Genomic DNA, 23,074 nt, shown 5'->3' with positions numbered 1-23,074 from the left:
TTGCCTTGGTAAGCAACAAGCTTTCTTGATCGTTGACTACAAAGAAACTTAAACCTTCAGCTGAACCAGGAAGAGCAGTTAGAGGGACCAAAAGCACATTAACAGGGGTTAATGAAATTCCAGCAGAAAGCAGCAATCTTCCCACTCCTTCCACAGCAACTATATGTATGCCCTGAGGGATCCTCTTCCATAACTATCAACTTCCCCTTTTTATTGCTACAGACTCCTCATAGAATGAAGTTTAAAAAGTCAACTCATAGGGCATATGTAAGTCACAAAGGATGCCAACAATTTCATCATACTGTTACTGCCAAGTACCCAAGATCTAGCTATAATGCAGACACACTTCAGAACTCCCAACTAACTCAGCTGTTCCAAAGGCAGGACACATTCCCTCCAAGCAGCAAATCATTGATAAGTACTGTAAGTCAACAGTTGGCTTCCTGCCTTCCTCTTAAGCTATCTACCCTCAAAACATGTCAGAATGGAGAAACATCAATTATTATCTGGTAAACAAAGGTAGATTTTTCCTTTCTTGTTGTTCATCTCCATTGCACTGGCTCCTCATTGTGTGGTCATCAAACACATGTTGGACAATACTTTATTAGAGGAGGGATTTTAATAAAAAAGGTGTAGCTTAATCACTTTTGAAGAAAACCATCAAGCAAAAACCTGAGGCATCCTAGAAATTCCTGTCTCATCTTGTTTGGAGTAGTCAAAACCTGCCCATAGTGCCAAGTGTTGATCCTTCAAGTACATGAGCAAACAACAGTAGCTCCAGTGTAACACAACAATTAATCATCACTGATTTATTATCATACTCTTGAAAGCAACAGAGACATTGGAACTATATTGTATATAGTACAAGGCTAGCCGGTGCATAAGATCTTCCCCTGTGTCAGTAGATCACTGAGAAATATGGCAACATTGCCCTAGAAATTCAGGACAAATCTCACAGGAACTGAGAGAGTAGTTGAGCAAAGAAAGAGGTGCGACTTTAGCAAAGTCAATATTTTCCTGGGCGTATCGTGTTTAATGTACACCCATCCCCAATTCTAAGTAGCAGCAGGTACTTCAGAGGTAGCTTTATCTGTGTCCTTATTATTATAAGAAAAATGACATTTATTTATTTATTTATTTCCTTAAAGAAAATGCCACATAGGATCAATAAATAGTTGACTACTATCTAGATGGGTACTTCCAATTGCCTTTTGAAGTCTACAAATTAGCAGATCATACAGATAGTTGAAAATGGTTCGGTCATTACTGGTAATATAAGACTTACAAAATGAACAATAGGGATGAGCAGGTAAAAACTAAGAAATAGAAACTGATAAAAGGGACATTCAATCTTTGATGATACTGGATGTCATCTGATTCAAATCCAGACTCCATTTGCGAGCCAGAATTTATTCTGTAAATGGTAAGTTGGTAGAGGTGTCTAGGAAGGACAGGGAGAGATCAACAAGTTGAATTGTAGCAGTTTCTGTGAGAACTTCTGCAGCTGACAAGACAAAATCTTCTGTTCACAATATATTATAAATACAGCTAGGTGCAGCAGGACTGGGAAAAGACTGATGGTATTGGTAATGTAATGCAAACATCCATTAAAGACAGTAAATGAAGCTACAGACACAGACGGTTTACATTCCAGCTCTAACTCCCATATGTACGAGGGACCATACATAGCTTAGATTGTCACAAAGCCCACAGAGAAAGAAGCTGAATTACGTATTGCAAGTAAACAGTTTGGTACAAACACCAAATCCTAGTTTCAGGCATATCTTTTTGAACTAGTACAAACCTTTCAGAAGTCAGCAGGGGTTTTAAAATATTTTTACTTGGGTTTTTTTAATATCACTCATTTGATTTGTCCTTTGGAGTATGAATCTTCTTCAACCCAGAATTTCAGGTAAATTCACCCTGGAAATCTGGCTTGATATATATAAAAAAAAAAAAGAGAGAGAAAGAACTTGGACAGCCTCTTTATTTATCCGCATGTATTGGTCCTGCTGTGTTGGAGACAAAATGCCTGTTAATGTTGTGGCTTTGGCACAGGCTAGTAGTCTTGGTTTCAAAGTACATTGTGAATCCAGGTCAACAGACGAGACCTGGCATTGAAAGAAGTCCAGCACAATGCAATAGCTTCAGGGTGTAGTCCTGAACACTGACTGAGCCATGAATAAAACAGTTTCTTTATTCCTTGGTGACATTGCACTTGAAGGTGGTTGTGGAAGGGAGAGGTATCAAAGGCACTCTGGAACATTCTGGGCCCACTCAACCACATGGTCAAAAACAGTTCTACAGTCCCACAGTCCAAGAGACTGATATGATCACAGTCAAGTTTGACTCCACAGGTGGAATTAGTGTGCATGTGTTTGCAGCTAAGTCAGTCAGAAAACTTCTCAAATTGCCTGTGTAGCAATGCTCCATTTCCTGCATCTCGATCCACACAAACATGCTTTAAACATGTAGCCATCCCACTCATGTCTTACTTGCACAACAAAATTATTTTGTTCAATTCCATTATGTATATTGTTTCTTGATGTATCTGTAGTCTTGAAGGGAACTGAAGACCTCTCTCTTTGAAATACATCAAACTACCATACTGTACTATCATCTCTGCCAAAAGAGGTGATATACAAGGCCAGCTAGTGTTTCACCAAAAGGCTGCTTGGTAAGATCCTGTAATAGGGGATGATTAGATGATTAGATTAGATTAGTTCATCCATGGGAGAGATGAGGTGGAAAGGCAGCTGCACAGGGTAGCTTGACTATGCTCATCTCTGACCTCTTAGAAGTTTCTGGTCTTTAAAAGCAGTGACTGTAGGGGGAAAAACCACAATTTGTCCCAGCCAGTGTGATTGAAGAAGCATCACACTGAAGAATCACACTAAAAAGATATTGCAACTACATCTATTTACAAGCCTGAAGGAAATTAATTTCAATCAATGCTGTTTTCTGCAAATGTATTTAAAAGGAGAAATTATGTATTTTTATTTTGTTTGGGTTTTTTTTTTTGTCCAAAAGGGCTTTTCTAAATTTTTATTTTCCTTGATCTGTGCCCACTACTCAATAAAGCTGATTCTTTTCCTGATATATCTGTTATTGTTCTTATAACCTTAGGCTAGTCAGGCTCTCATTTCCTGTTTCCTTGACTTTCCTGTGCAATAATTGGTGGTATCATAAAGCATTATTATATTTTTCGCTCTTGCCTATTTCTTATTAGCTTCTCAAAGGCACACCCTAAATTATGCAATTCTCTCTCAAGGTGAGGCTACTTTCTCCACTAATGCATTTTTCAGATTCTATATCCTTGTTCTTGACGTTATCCATACTGTAAACCATAGCCTCTATGTGGGTCGTTCCCAGATTAAACACATTGATTGCTCTGTTCCCTCCAGTCTTAAAATATGTCTCAGAACATTTCCTGAATATTCTTCATCAGGTGAAATATAGCTTCTTCAAAACCACCATTGACAGTATGTTGCATCTCCAGGATATAAGGAATATCCAACCTCTAGTTCCACTTCTGTCTTACAAACCTACACATTTTATTACTGTTTCATAGTTTTTCCAAACCAGACATAAGGGATACATCAGCATATGTAAGGATTTGACTGTTTACCCCTGTGTAGCATTCCTGAAAGAAGCTAATGATGAGATGATCCCAGCTTACATATAGCATTGGTGTCTTCCCTGTTACACAACTATGACTCAAAGCTGCAGAATAGATCTTGCAACACAAAGACAAGGCAGACAAAACACAGATCACCTTGCATCTATCCCAGCCTGTGTTTTCCTGGGGGCCTATGACATCTCAGTACAGATGAGTACTCAGTTTACAGGCCTGCCAAGTTTATGGCTGTCTTTCTGGGCTGCCCAACAGGTTGAAGCTTTTTAGCAGTGCTGTAAAACTCATTCCTGATATTCTTCTTTTTCTTTCTTTTTCACTTTTCTTTTTATTAGTTACATTTTGAAGTGATTCCTTGTAGCTGAGTTTTCACTTTTGGTTGATTTAAAGCTTCTGAAACCCTTGCACTCGTACCAAATTTGCAAAATGTGACTGACTATTAGATAGTCAAACATACATGAACTTCTTGTACACATTTCAGTGTTCTATTATGGTACCATTATGGTGAATTTTGTCCTTTAACTAAATATATGGAGGATAAATATTCAGCTCTTGTTATCTGTTCAAAACCACCTACCAATTCAAAGCCCTGGGAAAAAACAAGCATCCCCCCCTGCCATGAGATGGAAAGCACATGTAAACCTATGAACAACAGACCATCCTACTAGAAAGGCAGGGGAGAGCATATTTTCCATAAGGCAGTTAAATAGCATCTGTTCATCCCACAGTTCATCCCTGCACCACAGTTCATCCTTGCAATGAAGTTCTATAACTGGGCCTGCAGCTAATGAAATTCCTATACGAGACAGTCAGAAGATTTAATTATGCTGTTTACTGAATTATCAGCATGATACTTAATCCCGTATGCCAGCTTTTCATACCAGGGAACATAAATTGCCAGTTCAGAGAAAAAGATTCATCCAGAGGAAAAGAGTCATCCAGAGGGAGGCCTCTAGCAATGCAGAGGGGTTGGCTGTCATTACATTCACAGCTTGTTGGGGCAAACATATCTCTGGTGAAACTCCTTTAAGTTATATGTAATCATCATTCTCATCTCCAAATAGAGAGAATGAGTGAGGTTGTGGGGATAATGTTCAACCAGAGTATCAAGTGATGCTGCATGGACTAGCAGATCAGGCTGTTCAGTAGAATATGCCAATTGGCATATTGGGCCCTCAAGTTTTCTGCAAGGGAAATATGGAAAACAAAAATGTAGGCAGTAAGGGGGAGACATGAAATAACGGTTCATACTTTATGAGAGGCAGCTAACGCAACACCTATCTGGAACACAGTAACAGCAGGACTGGGGTTCATGATAGAAGCAAATTTAATATAAAGGCTTGTAATATTTTATATTGATGTGTCTGTCCACTCTGATACTTCAGCAAAATGGAATGGTTGGACTCAATGATCTGATGGGTCTTTTCCAACCTGGTGATTCCATGATTCTATGAAAACACATTTACATAAAGAAACCATGCAATCATGATTTCCAGTTCCTGTGCACCCATTCTTACCTATGCCTTTACAAAATGAGTGCAAAAATGCCAGTATGTCAGGATGGCTTACTTTTCTCTTTAATTTGTAGAGGCACCTGATCAAAGGATCAAAGGTAATGAAGGATGTGGAGCCTAAAATACTGGATTTTGTTCACAAACTTGCTTTATCTTATATTAGAAGTGAGTAGTTGTTTTGTTTGGTTTGATTCTATTGACTAACTCTGTGGAAAACTGAAATTAATTGTGGAGGCAAAGTCAATATTTTGTTTAGTAAGGAACATATAGCTAGCTGTCTAAACCTGAATGTAATATGCCAATGAAAAAAGTCCATATAAAATTGCTTATCTAAAGTTCATCTGAATTTCTACCCCAAAGGTATGGAAACTAAAACACAGTTCAATTTTTTTTAAAAAAAAACCCAAAACACTAAAATATTTTACTTTTATTTAATTGCAGCTATTTTTATGTATCTGTCATGATCAAACAAGAAGCATTTTCCCCAGGGAAAAAAACCAAACAAACAAAAACAAACTATTCAAAGAGATAAGTAAGCTTTATTGTATTGGAAACTCATGTTTGTGAACAAAAAATATCAAATAACATTAGTTATAGTAGCAAAAACTGAGGTTTAGAGGACAGAAAATATCTGTTTTCCCATTCCTCTTAATTACACTTGGTACAGAAAATGCCATAGAAATTGAGAGCATCCAGTGCCATAGTTGCCCTATAAACCAATCCATTTTCTGCAGTCAATATACAACGACCACTGATATCCTTAGCTAATCCATATTTTGGGGCCAGTAACAGCTAACATAGGCAGGTCCATGAACTCAGCAAAACTATGGCTAGCACAGATGAAAAGTGTGCAACACGTTTTTGGTACGTTGATTAACTCCAAGTGATCAAAATGGTGTTTGATGTCCCCAAGCTTCAGTTATTCTGCTTAAGAAGGCTTGTGTTAGCTCTTATAAAGCACTGTGAGGCAAGACAAGCTTTTCCATATGGTCTCCAAACCTTTTAGGTCAGATTGTTCAATTACAATCTCAAATTAGTAATGATATCCAACAAAAGATGTCATAATTCAGGCTTCTGAGAGATGAAGAAATTGTACAGGGTTTTAACATTAGAAAAAGTATTAATGGAAAAAGCAGGATCTTCTCTATTGCTTTTAAAGCAGAAAGACAAAATAACATGTTTTCTGTTTGGGTATAGTAAGAGCACTGCTACCTGCATCAATACATTTTAAACACTAATTTTTTGCAACAGGGTATTTATTGTCAAGCTGACATGTCCCCTATCCCAGAGGACATCTATAAATACCCTTTCAAGAATCCCGTGTAGATAAGACATATGGAAATATTCAGTGATAACAATATTTTAAAAATTGGATAGACCAGGAAGCGGCTCAGCATGGGCATGCTAAGTTTTACTGTGAGTTTCACTTCCTGTATGAGACTATGTAATATATATCATAATAGAATTTTGCCAAATTTTTAAACATATTATAAGCCATCATTACTTACAGATCAGCAGCTAATCGTGTTTGTATGGGTTTCATTCTCTGTATTTTTTGAGGGAAAACACGAAGTGGGAATGTATTTACATAAGCAGAGGAGCACTGCTGTTATGCATAATGTTGCCTAGCTTTGAGTTAAAGGTGTTACATTGCTTGGTTATAGTATTATTCCATATTTTGTCATTTGATTGATGATTTCTCTCTTTCTAATTCAATCTCTATGTGCCATTCTACACTATCAAATGCTCTCTCAAAAGGTAATGGATAATGAAAGTAAATAAATTCTAAACAATAAATAATGAAAAATATTGCACTGAAACTGACAATCAAGAGGAAAATCAACTTGGTTCAGGGGTGGAGAGCTGACCTTGTAGCTTCAGACAATATTCTAGATACTTCCTGTTTCTAGGAAATAAGTCTATTTTTGATATCAAAATATGATGAAATCCCTGCACAGCACCAATATCAAGAAGGTATCACAGTGCTTAATAGGAATTTAATTCTGGAAGTCTTCTGTTCTGCTTGAGAAGTTCTTATTTCACTACATTCAAAACCTTTTTAGGGATTGGAACACACGACACAATATGTAAAGTCTGGAAAACCTAGTATTTTGATCAATACATTTTAATGTAAACTAATATGGTTACTTCTGTTTCTCTGTTTTCCTCTTCCAATTAATTACACTTGGTACAGCAAATGCCACGAAAGTTGAGAGCACCCAGTGCCATAGTTGCCCTATAAACAAGTCCAGCTGTCCCATCAGTTATACCATCAGTGAAAACTAAATGAATTCATAGCACAGGATATGCCTGTTGCACCATGATCCTAGCAAACACACGTGAAGTGGCAAACCATGGAGCACATTTCCAGATGCAGAATACTGGGGGTTTTGGGTCTTTTTTTTTGCGGGGGGGATGCTTTGGGGTTTTTTTTTCATGTTGTTGTTTCTTGGAAGTTCTTTTTAGAGAGCATGATTAAATAGGTTTGGGTTTTTTTTCCACACTGAAGATGAACTTGAGATACAGGGAAATTTCTAAACATGTTTCTCTTCACCTGACAGCTAAAGAGAGAAATACTCAAATATAACCTCACAATTCTTTTACTTGGACAAACCTTGCAGTTACAGTTGCACCTTCCGTATCAGTGCTGTGCCAAAACGCTTAGAACATTTTACCCTGTGGGCGTGAAGAGTTGTGGATGGAAAGCTATTCATAATTAATCACCAAAAAACCTGAAAACTGGCTGAGTACTTTACTTTACTTCACATAGAATCATAGAATCACCAGGTTGGAAGAGATCCACCGGATCATCGAGTCCAACCATTCCTATCAAACACTAAACCATGCCCCACAGCACCTCGTCCACCCGTGCCTTAAACACCTCCAGGGAAGGTGACTCAACCACCTCCCCGGGCAGCCTGTTCACTTTACTTTACTTCACTTTACTTTACTTCACTTCACTTTACTTTAAAGACAATTAGTCTTGGAAGCTGGTTTTTGGACAGCTGAACATAAACAGTCACAAATGAGACAGTAAGAATGTGAGTATCAAAATACATTTGAAGATTAAATGACCATAAATGAAAGGGGAAGCATATTTTATATGCACACAGATGCAAGTCCTTTGATAAACAGGCACTGAAGAAACTGAAAAACATTAAAATAATGTGAAAGTGGGCTAACACTTCCCATGGGTAAAAGAGAGAGCAGGACTGGACAGAATCCTGGGAGGCTGTCTAGTCCTGTCTAACCTAAATCAATAGTTTAATCACATCTAAATAATTTCCAAGAAACGCCCATCCACCTTCCAGTGAGAGACATCCCAGGTTCACATTTTAGGAATGTAACAAGAAGGAATATGATCAAATGGGGGTCTACCTGGATCCTACAACTCTGAAGAAAGACAGCATTATTTCAAACCTAACATACCAGTTGGAGATAAAATTGCTCAAATGTCAGCTGACTTACTTCAGTATTGACAAGTTAGCTTAGACAGCAAGTTACTTGTACTGAGCACTTTAAACAGCCAGTGGGAAAAATTCAAATTCCACGGCTTAACTCTTGGAATCACAGTCTGCTAGAGAATTGTTTCAGCTGAAAAATGGTGCTTTTCTCAATCTTAGCAGGTGTCCACAGCCTTGCAGACAGTATGATAATAGAGGCATACACTCAGCAGGGACATGATCAGAGGCTAGGAGAGGTCACAAAATGAGCATAAGCAGAAAACATCAAGTTTAATCAAGAAAGAAAATACAATTCAAGACAAAAAAAAAAAGATGAAGAAGAAGAAGAGAAGAAGAAGGAGTTGTGGTACATTCTTTCTTATCAAAGAATCAGGACAGTCAACATCACTGTATAAGAACTATTGAATGCAGGCAGCATTTGATTAAAATGGAGAACACAGTGATTGATACAAGTTTTATGGCAGATCCTAAAACAGCCAGGGAAGGAACTGTTCAAAGTCTACATTGTTACCTAAGCCTAAACCTTTTTGTGTAGCCCAGGGTCACTTAAGATGAAATTTACAAAGCAACAACACCAAAATCCCCACAGAGGTCAAAACCACAAAACTCTGACATATCTTTTACAGTTAGATTATCAATCTAGCAATCAGATGTCCAGGAGACTAGCATACTGGGGCATGCCACGTATAATCCTATGTCTGCTTCCATTGATAAAAAAAGGCTTCACTGTGCTAATATACTTGAAAGAGACAATCTTTGCACTAATGAATTTTCAAGCTCAGCAGAGGCTGAAAACCCATCCAAGAGTAAAATTCAAATTATGTACATATGCCAGAGAAATTTCTTGCTGTCTTAATCACAGAAGTTTTTTTCATGATCTCCTTGAGTGAGGCATCCTTATGTAAAATGGTCATCAGTTGTCCTGAAGCCCTTTAAAAGTCTTAGAGGAACAGCTGAAGTAATGCAAAGAAGTCACTGACATAGCTGGAGCAGACCATAATTAACTCAATACAGAGATGCTGTGATAAAGCAGCTTTTAAAAGCAATAAAACATGGCAGTCAGTGGCCTACAGCTCCAGGTTAAGCTAGTTTGATGTTTAATAGCAAAGAATTTTAATACTGAAATTTCCTTACAGAAGACACTGTAAAGAAAAATGACTAAAGCACAAGATACTCTAACAATGAGTTTCACATAAATATAATGAGTTGTCAAGTATCATCACTATAGGTGTACTGGAAAATCTTAGGCTAGCTAATTCTATGAACTTCAAATTTATCTATAGAGAAATTGTATTCTTGTACTTAGAAAAGTGGGGTTAAACTCTCTGATCAGGTTCCTGGTACATCAGAGCAGAAGATTGGACTAGATGACCTCCAGAGGTACCTTCCAGCCTAAATTAGCCTTTGATCCTGTGATCATCACAAAGAGTGTGAACAGAAAGTAATCATTCACCATGCAGCAAAACCTAGAGGCAGATGATCTCTGTGAAACCTGCATGAAGCACTAATAAACTTGCTATGCTGGGAAGGGCATGGTTGCATTTGAGCACTTCCTTGATCCTTTCAAGCCCCTGTCAAGGACGCAAAGCTGCTACCTCACCTGTAAGATGAGCCTCACCTCAGGTCAGCCAAACCTTCTGCTCTGGGAATCACAGTCTCTCCTTCACCTTTTAGAAGTCAGACATCTGAAGGAGCTCCACAATTCTGAGAGTTTAGTCAGGCAAATGCCCTTCCAGAGAGCACCAAGCCATGCTTGTAGGGCCTGCTGTTTTCCTGGAAGGAATCATTCTGGGAGGTAGATTGTGAAGCAATTTAACCAAGGTCTGATCAGCTTTTACTCTCCTTATCTGGGTTTATTTCCTTCTTCTGCCCATTTCTTGCTGGAGATGCAAGATCAACAGCACTGTAATCAATCAAACACACAGAAATCTGTAAGCACAAATAGGAAGGGTAAAATGCTCTGCTGACATCTGCATTGTAGATCTCAATTAACTGTGTCCACCTACAATTAAACAAAATTAACTCACTGAGTTATGCTTTAACTACACTGAAACTATTTGTTTTCATTCTGGTCAGTTCCAGACCAGTTCACTTGTCTGTATATGTCCCTACAGGGTCCGTAAGTTCAAGAGATATTTTCTTGTAGATACACCACCTGGGGAAACCTAAGCACATCAGAAAGCACATGTTTCCTCATCTGAGCAGACTGTCCTCATTATCTTGGCCATTTACAGTAAAGATAGGAAGTGAAAAAAGTGGTAATAGCGTTGTGATGTCTTTGTCCAGCACAACATAATGACCCTTTACCTATGTTTCAGTCCTTGATGTGAAGGTGATGCAGAGATCATTCATTTCATTGGGGGCATTCTTCCACTCAGCTTTGGTTTGTTGTTTTGTTGGGTTTGCAGATTTGTTTGTGGGGCTTGGTTGGATGTTTTCACACTAAATCAGTTAATTCTGCCAAGTTTGGCCCAGAACCGGGACAGGGAAGGTGAAGTGAAGCAAAAACTGAAGCAGTGCTGTAAGAGCAGAGGTAAATTAACAACAGCAGCACACAAATGTAGGAAAGAAGGTTCCTGTTATACAACATGCTTCTGTAACGAGCCATTAGAAAGCACAACTGCCTTGTCAACCCATTCTCAAACTTGGAAGAAATGAAGAAAATGGCAGTTTTAAAATACTACATGACATTGAACATTAATCCTTAACAGGACTTTCAGAATTGTAATTTTCAGATTTTGTCACAGAGTTCAATTCTCAGACAACTGGGATACTGCAAAGGTCCTATATCTGTTTGGGACTCTGGCACAAATACAATCACTGCAGCAAATCCTTCTCCAAAAATACAGCCCAACTGATGTAAAATGTATTTAGCATGGTGCAGCTCTCTCTCAGAAAAATCTGGTCTAGATGAGTTTAAATCACCACTGCATCCTCAAAAATGGCTGTAGTCATACTAAGGTGAATACAGTGGCCAAAGGTGCTCTCATCAAGAGAAGGCTGCAAGCGAACAAGCTGATGTACACCATCCCTTGCAGCATGTTCCTTCAGACAAAATTATTAGAAGAGGAAGAAAAGCCTACCAGGTCCCATTGAAGGCCATTGAGGAGATGGAGTTCAGTGATTTTTGAACATTTTCTCTACTACAAATACCTCAAATCCTCTCCCCTACTTGGAAGTAACTTCTAGCATTACTTCAGGTTTCAAGAATTCATGGAAGGAATTTAGTTTGCCTAGTATCTCTTCTCAAGAGGAATAATATTTATATTGTGGTAGTACCTGCAAACTAGGTGTTCAACTCATAAAATGTGGAAGAAAAAAATACATTCTTTGCCCAAAAGCACACACTGTTTTCACACATGAACAATGCATGACATTTTAAAAGACCCATTCACACGGATCTCAGTGAACTACCCAAATAAGCCCAGTGATTTAACGCAAATGTAATTCTATTGAAAATCAGCAGAATTACAGCATGACATCAGAAAGGGCACATAAGCTTAGATGCTGCAGACACTCACAGAATGTATGAAGAGGTGTAGAAACCAATTTGTATAGGTAGTAACAGACTTCAGTAGAGGAAATGTGTGTTCAAATCATCAAAATGGAGCATACCAATGCAGTAACTATAGCAGGCATCAATTTAATCATGTCTTACGTTTAAATCATTTCATTTTTTATTAAAATCATTGACTTGATCAATATAAAAGCAACCATGGGATCCTCATACTTTGAACATGAAGAAATAAACGATAATTTATTTGAGGAATCACTACCGTCTGTTTTTATTTTAATAATAGGAAAAACAGAGACATGGATCCATACAGCAGCATATAATGAAGTACATGCATTTTCTCTACTCAGATGAAGGAACAGATGTATAAAGCATACAGTACAGATTTAGCAAACCATAATTTGTGTTCTTTGTAAATGTTTTTGAAGAGATTTGGAAATTCATCTCACTCCAGAAGTCATGCTTTACCTGCAGATTTTGAAGTTGCATCTGAATTACATTTGATGGATTTTGCAGCATCAGGTTCGAAAGGAGAATCTTTACACATCAATCCATCAAACTGGAGTGCCCTTTCAGTATGAGGATTGCTTGGGTTTTGTTGATTATTCAGGGAGTTATCAACTTTCTCCAAACAGAGTGAAGACTAAATTCTCTAAGTGCTAAAGATGTCATTTAGAGAGCAGTGATGGACGAATCCACACTTTTGAAACCGCAGCAGGCCACAGGTACTTGGTTCTTCTGCTGGCTCTGCTGCAGGTTTCCTGTGAAACAGCCAGCAAATACGTGTATAACATCTAACAAATACATTTTTAAAGGCATCACCTAATATTGTCTGCATCTGACCTACATCATTCTCTTAAATCAATGTTTTTAAAAACATGGGAAGTGCTGATCATAATGAAAGTTTGTCTGTTTGACAATGACTTAATCTCACTTTTAAAAACAATGCATTTCTTTTTTCACTGACAGGGAAGAATTCAGGTGAAAGCAATTGTAACCCCAAGAAGGCATTCAGAGAACACCAGAGAACACCAAATAAACTGTGCAGGAATTCAAGAAGACAACCATCAGTAAACTCATGGGGTGGGTAATATCCCATGGGTGACAAGCCCACAGAAATAGAGACACTAAACAATACTCACAACAGAAGAACAACTTATCCCAAAACTGAGGAGGGAGAGAAAATACAGCAGAGACAAATCTGCTTATATCACATCTGCTGCATTTTACTCAAGTACTGAGGTGAAAAGCATGCAGGAGGTAAAAAGTAGTCTTAATCATAAACTTAAACACAAAAAAAAAGCACAAATACACAGGACCAGAAAAAACAAAGCACAAAACAGTGATGTAAATAGGACAGAGGAATAACTAGAAAGACAAAGTGTCTTATCAAAGAAAAAAAAAAAAACAACCAAAAAACACCTCCAAAACACCAACAAAGGGAACTCTTGGTCTGCTGCTCACCAGAGAGAGAAAGATACTGACAGATGATGCCAAAAAATTGGACATATTTGATTCCTTTTCACTTCACTCTTTAGTAGAGAGGTCAACTGCAACCAGGTGACAAATCCAATGAATGCCAGCAACAAAGAGGTAATGTCAGGCCCAAAAAGAGAAAGAATGTGTTAGAGAACACTCCAATAAGTTAGTCTTATCAAATCATCTCCACCGGATGAACTTCATCCCCCAGGACTTGAACAGGCTGAAGCAATTTCAGAGCTGTTAGTGGTTTTCTCTGAGAAGCCAGAAGAAAGGGTTATGTCCTAGAAAACTGAGAAGGAACAAATACCACATGTAGCTCTAAAAACAAGAAAAGGAAGCTAGAGTTGTAGGCCAGTCAGTTTAACTTCCATTCCTGCTAGATATTGTGCTAGTATTCTGAGCACTTGTCCCAGATAAAGTTACCTGTAAGCACTGAGAAGAAAATAGATGAGCAGCAGCCAACACAGATTTATGAAGAACAAAACATGTCAAAACATACTTATTTCTTTATCTGACAGACCTTGTGTGGATGGAGATAGTGGGTGATTTTGTAAGGCTTTTGACTTTATGTAAGAAGACATTCTCATAAATAAGCTAAGAATATCTAAATAAAATTGAAGTCGTGTGGGTGTGAGGTGGTTGGAGATCATACTTAGATGCTAATTATCAATGGTTGACTGTCAAAATCTAAAGATGTTCCAAAGAGGATTCTGCAAGGTTCAATCTCCATCAGGGTCCTATTGTACTAACGAGGTCCTTCAGTCCGCGATCTCAGTGGAGGTAGGGGATGTGGAGGATGTGGCAGCAAGATTCAAGGGTTATTGATGTGTTAGAAACCACAAAAGTGCCTGAGAATGGTCACATAGGAATTAAGGATTCCCCCTCCAAAGAGGTAGCGGAACCTGTAACCCAGCCAAACTATGTCTACACCAATGCACGTAGCATGAGCAACAAAGAGAAGTTGGAAGACATGATCCAGTGGCAAAATTATGACAGAGTTGCCATTACAGAAACATGATGAGATGACTTGCATAACTGGAGTACTGCAATGAAAGGCTATAAACTCTTCAGAAGGGATCAGCAAGGAAGGAGAGGTGGTGGGGTAGTCCTGTATGTTAGGGAGCGTTTGGACTACAGATTGGTGACAGTGATGAGCGAGTTGAGTGTTCATGGGTAAGATTCAGCCAGGAAAACCATCAAGGCAGATATTGTGGTGGTGGGAGTCTGCTACAGAACAGCCAATCAGGATGAAAAGGCAGACAAAATATTCTATAAGCAGCTGAGAGAACAATCATGAGCTTTTGCTCTTGTGGGGGACTTCCAACTTACTAGATGTCTTCTTGAAATAAGATACAATTTGGAAGAAACAGTCTAGGATGTTCCTGGACCTTTTAACAGATCCTTTCCTGACACAGCTGGTGAGTGAGCCAAGTAGGAAGTTGCCATTGTTGTTCACAAACAGAGAAGGATTTGTAGGTGATGTGATGGTTGGGAGCCATCTTGAGTGTAGTGATCATGAGATGATAGAGCTTTCAATTCTTGGAGAACTAAGGAAGAGGTTTAGCAGAACTGCTACCTTGGACTTTCAGAGGGCAGACTTTGTCCTTTTGAAGGATGAAAGAAAAAGACCACCCTGGCTGAACAGAGAGCTCTGGCTGGAATGCAGATGAAAAAAAGAGTTTATGACCTTGGGAAGAAGGGGCAGGCCACTCAGGCAGACTACAAAGATGTTGTGAAGTTAAGCAGGGAGAAAGTTAGAAGAGCCAAAGCCCAGTCAGAACTTAATCAGGCTACTGAGGTAAAGGACAATAAAAAGTGTTTCTGTAAATTTATCAGCAGCAAAAGGAGGGCTATGGAGAATCTCCGGCCTTGATTAAATACAGGGGGATATTCCAAAAGATAATGCCAAGTTGGGCAGGAGCATTGATCTGCTTAAGGGTAGAAAGACTCTGCAGAGGAATCTAGACAGTCTGAGTCAATAGGTCAAGGACAATTATATAAGATTCAACAAGGCCAGGTGCCAGATCCTGCACTTGGAGCACAATCATACACAAATCTACAGGCTTTGGGGTGGATGGCTGGAAAGCTGCTTATCAGAAAATGACCTGGGGGTACTGGTTGGCAGCTGGATGAACATGACCCAGCAGTGTGCCCAGGTGGTCAAGAAGGCCAACATCATCCTGGCTTTTATCAGCAATAGAGTGGCCAGCAGGGGTAGGGAAGCACTGATGAGGCCACATCTGGAAGGCTGTGTTAATTTTCAGGCCCATCACTGCAAGAAAGAGACTGAGGTGTTGGAGCATGTCCAAAGAAAAGTGATAAAGCTGGTGAAGGGTCTGGAGAACAAGTTTGAAGAAGAGTGGCTGATTTGACTGGGTTGGTTAGCCTGGAGAAGAAAAGGAGGCTCAGGGGAATCTTTATTGGTTTCCACCTGAAAGGAGGTTGTAGTGAGGTGGGCGTCAGCCTTTTCTCCCAAGTAACAAGTGATAGGACAAAAGGAAACAGCCTGAAGTTGTGCCAGGGGAGGTTTTGGCTGGATATTAGGAAAAATTACTTCACTGAAAGGGTTATCAGGCACTGGAACAGGCTGCCCAGGGAAGTGGTTGATTTACCATCCCCAGAGGTATTTAAAAGATGTGTGGATATGGTGCTTAGGGACATGGTTTAGTGGTGGACTTGGCAGTGTTAGGTCTATGCTTGACTTGATGGTCTTCAAGGTCTTTTCCAACCTAAATGGTTCTTGATTCTATGACTGACCATTTTCAATAATGACTTAGATGATCAATGGAAATATAATTACATGTTCAGAGAGCACTGAAGTCAGAAAAGCTGCAAGTGTGTTAATGAGAAGAAAATTTATTTTGGCAGCTGATAGAGCTGGTCTGAAATTGGCAGGATACAGTACAAAAGGATGGACCTGGAAATACCCAGCCACTCAGATACATGATAGGGAAACAAGTGGCTCACCAGTGATTGCATAGAAAAGCATCTGGAGATGGCTGTCCGTCCAAAGTTGAAGGTGTGTCAACATCGTCACATTACGGAGAAAGGCTAACATCATACTCACATACATGAATAGGAGTGTCATCTAGCAGATGCGTGAAGTAAATTCTTCTCTATGCAACCCCTCCGCAGAGTACAGTGTCCAACTTTGGATGCTACACATGGACAGAGACATGGATCCACCTGAAGAAATGGAAGCATGATTGAAAATCTTAAAAACAACTATGAAGGAAAGACCAAATGAGGTAGGATTGTTCTGAAAAGAAAACTGTGGTGAGTCATGACTAACACTGCTGCAAAAAGGAAAGCTATAAATGCTTCTCCTCACCCAAAGACTTAAAATGCAGCAAGGAAAATTTAAATCAGGCAGACATCAAGGGAAACTTTAAGATGGTAAGAACAGTTAAAGACTGGGGAGGATTGTCCATGAAGATTGTGGAATTTCCATCTTTCCAGCTTTTAAAAGAACAGGTTGATGCTAATAAAGGTAGATACAAAGATAAGAGATTGCTTTTAAATGTCTTTTATACTGCTGTGATTCAAATGCAAAATGAGAGTGATATTACTTACCAACCTCATGGGGACTTTCCAAAGACCATTAATGAGTTTTTACAAGACACTGAATGTTGCATAGACACATTCTCCAATGTAACAGATAAATCACAATCCTCATGTCCAATGAGGGGGGGAAGAAAAAAAAATTAATGCTGTGTTCTTTCTAGTCTCATTGTCATGATTAATTGATTTGAAAATGTTACATGTTAGATGTGGAAACTGAGGCAGGGGACACAAAGTGCCCAAAGTCACACAGCAAATCGTCGACAGAGTGATGTATTTTGTGGTCACTGAACCACAGCAACAAATGCTGAAGCATAAGAGGCTCTATATCATGACCCATAATATGTGTTCCTGCACAGAGACAAGCCATGGTTAGCTATATAAAACATCATTGTCCTCTCTGGTATCTGAATAAGACCATGCTGCCAGCTACCATAGAAGTCTTAACATGGTGCTCACTGTACTTAAATTTCTACAAAATTCAGGCACATTCTTCAAATATTATACTTCTACAACGTATCCAAGTAGGTAGCCATATTGATATAACTTTATTATTATTTTTAACTGGGTGTCAGTGGGTTTTCTCTGAAGAAATGACTAGTGACATCAGTTCACATTTCCTGAGATTTCAGCCAAATCACAAAGACTTGGAGCAATATACATTCAACAGAGCAGTAATTAGAAGGACCCTTAGTTATCCTGGAAATGAGATTCAGATGGCAGAGATAAAACTGGTAGATGCTAAAACACAGATCCCCTCTCTAAAATTTTGGGAGATTAAATGGCCCTGCTGTACATCACATCGCACTGCAGTAAATTGTGGCTGATGAAATAATGGACATGGGAATTCTGAACTACTAAGGTGCCTCTAAATGAGCTCCAAACTCCAGAGTGCTGAGCCCCCTCTTGCTTGAAGAGTAAGCAAAATGCACACAAGCCGTCATCTGCCTCTCAGCACAGGAAAAAACACACTCTCCACAGTGAGAAACCCTGTGAAGAGCATGGCTCTATCCTGCAGGGTGCTAGAGACTCCCAAGAGCTTTGTTTCTTTCCCCTACACATGGATTTTGTTAGGAGGGCATGACTCTGCCTGGAGAACTAGCAGCACAGCTCTGCTTTTCAGGCATGTTAAGTGCATGCAAATAGAGGGCCCCTCAAGGAGAAAGGACGTTTCCAGCACAGCAGCTAAAGTTTTCCTTATGACAGCAGGAGATGCTGTTGAGTCCTTATTTGCTGGATTTACTAGTTTCCATGCAGGCATGCTGCTGGGAGACCACTTGCTGTTTGATGGGGGCCTGAAGTTTAAAGCAGCTTCCAGAGTTTTGTTGAGACAGACAGGATTCTGTCAACAGCACACCAGACAGAGAATCGTTAATACGAACACACTTTGGGATGCAGCTGTGTGCATGCTCTCTTCCTGGCAGTTGCAGTTCTGAACTAATTAATTTCTGTGATCTGAACCATCCTCTTTTATTAGTTGTATCAGCATGTGCAGTGCCGCATAGTTATAGATGATGTGCTCTCTCTGGGGATCCTATCAGCATGCCATTGTAGGTCTTCTCAACACAGAAAGAAACATCTCCTACGTTTCCTCAGTGTTGAAGTATTTCATGTTATTTATTTCCCTTGAACTCTCACTGCCTCCTCCCTCCTTCTGAGCTCTGTGTTTGTTCCTTATGGGTTTCAGTGGCTGTTCAGCTCTGTCCTTGACTCTGACTGCTCAGGATGACCTTTCTGATAATTCTTCTTCCCTCCCTGGGACTGAGGTTTGTGGGTAAGGCAAACTTACAGTTTCCTTGGATAATCTGACTTCATTATTTTCATTGTCAGGGGAGCATGATGTTCTTTCGCTCCTTGGTGCACAGCCTTCAGGATGAGTGATACATGGGTTTCTTCTATCTCATGACAGATAATCTTGACAGGACTCCTCTTTTCTATTGCTTGTTTCACTAGATAGGGCACATAAATATAAATAGACACATGCATGATCCTTCTGTGTGCATGAGCCCATATGCCCTGCACTGCAAGGTCTTGTGGGATTCTTGTTTATTCTTGCAGCTTGGATAGGCATATGTCAACCAAGGTTCCTAAAAATGCCTGCTGATTTTGGATGTCCCTTGCCTGCATGTTTTAAAGTAACGTGATTTGCAGAAGCTGAAGACGAATTCAGTCACTTATCACTCACCTTTTTTTGACACTTAATATAGGATGTAGCTGCTTCTTCCAGAGAGTGCTCCACTGATCATTTTTGTACTTCCATCCTTGGTCCATTTCACGCATGGCTCACAATTTTCTTTTTTCCCCCTTTTTTATTTTTTCTATTAATGCACAAAATTCCACATTCTACCTGCAGCTAGTGTCTGTGTTAAACTGAAACGCAGAGCAGCTGCTTAGGTGTGAGAGATATGTAGTTGTGCATCAGGATTTGTGAACTCAAGTATCATCAGGATCCGCTTGTTGTCAAGCAAGGTAGGAAGTCCTGACGTATATTTCTGCTATTGCACTCGGAGCCTACTTCTGCTTTGCTAAACACTGGCATGTGAGCACCACTGAATCAAGCCCTCTTCATCAGTGCTGGAGTAAAAGCTTATCTCACTGTTTGCTATTTCTGACCCCATCATCTGAAGCACGTCTGCCTAGCATATCTGCCAGCTCTTGTACTGGCTTCTGTTGGCACTTGCAATTTTGTCTGTGTTTTACTTGTTCTTTTCAAGAACATTCATCTTTGTCACAGCAGACTGCTATATTCTAAGTATGGATTTATCTCTGTAGATCCCATTCCAAATAACTATCTAAATAAAATGTAATATTTCTTCTCCACAGCCATGCTGTTTGTTTTTTTGCCTGGAAGCTTGAGCATTTATTGATGAATCCATATTTGTACTTACTGCAGCCTCTCCAATCATTTCTTTAGTCATGTTCTGTGTGGTTGGTAACAATGTATGAAAGTGGAAATGGAAAGTATGCAAATATTAATAATAATTACATTCTTTGTATGAAGATATTCTCAATATTTCTTAAAATTCATCTTCTAAATTGCTTTTGCACAATTTAGACATATGTAAACAAGCATTTTAATAATTGTGGAAGAGTTTAGAGTGTGATCTCTACTCAGTTAATCCTCTTAATTACAGGAGTACTGTTAATAAAGATAATGTATGTAGCTAGAGTTACGGTTGCCTTAATATTTACATTTTTTACCATTTAATGGGTTGCTCTTCTAATTCAAAGTGGCAGTTTCATTGTTGGGGTAGATTTAACTATTTTAATCAAGTGCTGTAGTGCCATAGTTGATTTAAAAGAAGTTTCCAGAACTAAGGCTAAAGAGCTTTGCATATGCAAAAATTTGTCTACTGCCAGCATGTATTATATATGATACTACTACAGTCCTGAACTTCTGCTGTTAAAAGCAGTATATTACCATAGACTTCATATTTGAGAGAGAAAAACATATAATTAATACTGGTTCCTTGGTTCACTTTTGATTTTACATGGGCTCCATACTTGGCTAATACTTCTTCCACTACTTTGAAGTCAATAAAATGACCAACAGATGCTGTTTGAAATCCTAACAATGTTTTGGAGCTGAAATTCTCACTGTTCACAGAACAACTTCTACCAATTCACTTGCCTTTTATATCACAACTGTCCCACCAGCACACCAGGCCATTTCTTCTGCTCTCCTTTCCTCAATGTTTTATAAGACTACAGTTCTCAGAGAGCATCTGAGAGATATCATGCTTCTTCTGGCCATTTGAAGGTAGTACTGGAGCTTGGTCTCTTTAAAGTGATTCACAGCAGCTGCAGCCATTTTCTGCTCTACATGTGATGTCTTTGGAAGCAAATGAAACAACAGGCAGAGGACAAGCCTCGTAAGACCTGTTGACACGTTGTCTGTTTCACTAAGGTTTAAATACTCTGCACCAAGATGTACCAACAAAGCTCTCAACACCAAACCAACATGCTTTCTTATATGAATTGATCCACAAGCCAGGAGAGAAAAGATGAATCTTATCCATCTTGGCCCCACCCCAAAGCAGTCTTACTAGGCATTTATCTATAAATCAGCTGCAAAGCCATCTCCAGAAAGGGTCAATCCTTACTATAAAACATCACTTGCATGGACTTGTAAATTTAAAATGCCCTCTACAGAAATAAACTGGTGAATACTTTCCCTGAAAGGAGCTGACAGCCGTCTGTGCCCCATTGAGCTACAGAGACCCTTTTAAAAGCAGTTGCTTATTCAGAACAAGAAGCTGCCTGTAGCTAGCATTCAATAAATCACCACTTTCATCTTTAGTTGCTCATTCTCAGATGTGTAATCAGAACATAGATTCATAGATTTTGAGGCCAGAAGGGACTGCTCTGATCATCCAGTCTGACTTCCTGCATAACACAGGTCAGAGAACATCACCCAGCGACTCCTGCTGTGGAGGGAATTATTCTGGCTCTCTGTTTCAGATGCTCCTGTTGCAACTGTTGTTGACCAGTGAAACATGCTTATCCCTTAAAACGCTGTGCACATCACCTTATTCTGGAAACTGTCCAAGACAGCAAGCCAGGGTCTCAGATTATGTTTGTACATAAGGAGAAGAAACAAAAGAAACAATCCTCCCAGAGATAATCCAGTGTTTCCCACCACCTTGTGGGGAACACAGTGTTATTGATAAGACTGAGAATAACAAAAACCACATGGCTGGTTTGGTGTGTCCTTGATTGTTCCAGCACTGAGGGCAGTGAGGTACTACACTGAAACCACAGGAAAATAAAACCTCCCTTATAGAAAATAGGTATACACATCCTAAATTCTCCCAAGGGACATGAGATTTTGTATACCCCATTTTATATAGAGAGGAAAGGTTTGTAGGAAGATGCAATATCTTTTACTAGAAGATCTGGTAGATTTGGGGGATAAAAAGGGCAAAGTATCAGACATGCAACCCCTTCTTCACATCTGAAATATGATTTTATTGATACTGGCCTTAGAATATCTCAAAGGGCCATGGAGGTTTTTTCCTCATTTCTTACAGAAGAAAACTTGCCAGCAAGTGTTGTCTATCAACCCCACCTAATTGCTTTTGAATCAGTCAATCGATTTCAATCACATTGTCAGGGGGAGGGGTAAAGGTTTTGCAGATATTACATTCTCTCAAGTTTAAAGAAAATAGGTCACAAGGTAAAAGACAGACCCAGATGTGTGCCCCTACAAGGAAAAATTGCAGGTTGATCATAAGACAAACCACACAGGTGAGGAAATAGGAAAACTGTTTTCATCATCTTTTACAGCATGTAGTACTATTTGTTTTCAAAATCAGATTGCCTTCAAATGGTGTCAAAAAATAATCCCAGTGCTAAAACCAGCTTCTTTGAGCCTATCTTAATCACCTTTCTCAGTTCACTGTCCGAATTCACAATTTGCTGGTTTCCATACAGTAATCGCAAGCATGTTTTCCTTAATCTGTGGTTGCAATTGTTGTAGCTTATGGTTGTGTCTATTGGGAGCCCCAGACGAATTCACCTCTCCAAATATCTAGCTGCTGACAGGTGAGCTTTGCACTGGAGCACAGATAGTAACTATGCATCAACATCTGTGCTGTTGCGTAAGATGTGGCAATGGCAAACTCTATCTCACAAGACCCTTGCTATTTACTGAGGAATGGGTTGAGATCTAGGTCTGGAGTTCCCTTGGGTAACAATCTGCAACCAGGGAAGCTCCTCAGGCTGTGATTTGCTCTGAAAACCCTTTTTTTCACCCTGTCAGCCAAACCCTGACAAGAAGGGAAAAACAGCACAAAAGGTGTTGAAGAGACAGAAGGTGTCAGAAAACAGTGATTTGACAGCTCTTGCCTTGTGGGCAACTGTGCTGACACGGGGCTTTCTTCTCTTATCAAGGTGTTTTGTAGTC

Source organism: Phaenicophaeus curvirostris, chromosome Z (assembly GCF_032191515.1).
Source record: "Phaenicophaeus curvirostris isolate KB17595 chromosome Z, BPBGC_Pcur_1.0, whole genome shotgun sequence".
Taxonomy (NCBI): domain Eukaryota; kingdom Metazoa; phylum Chordata; class Aves; order Cuculiformes; family Cuculidae; genus Phaenicophaeus; species Phaenicophaeus curvirostris.
Note: the sequence above shows the minus strand (reverse complement) of the source record.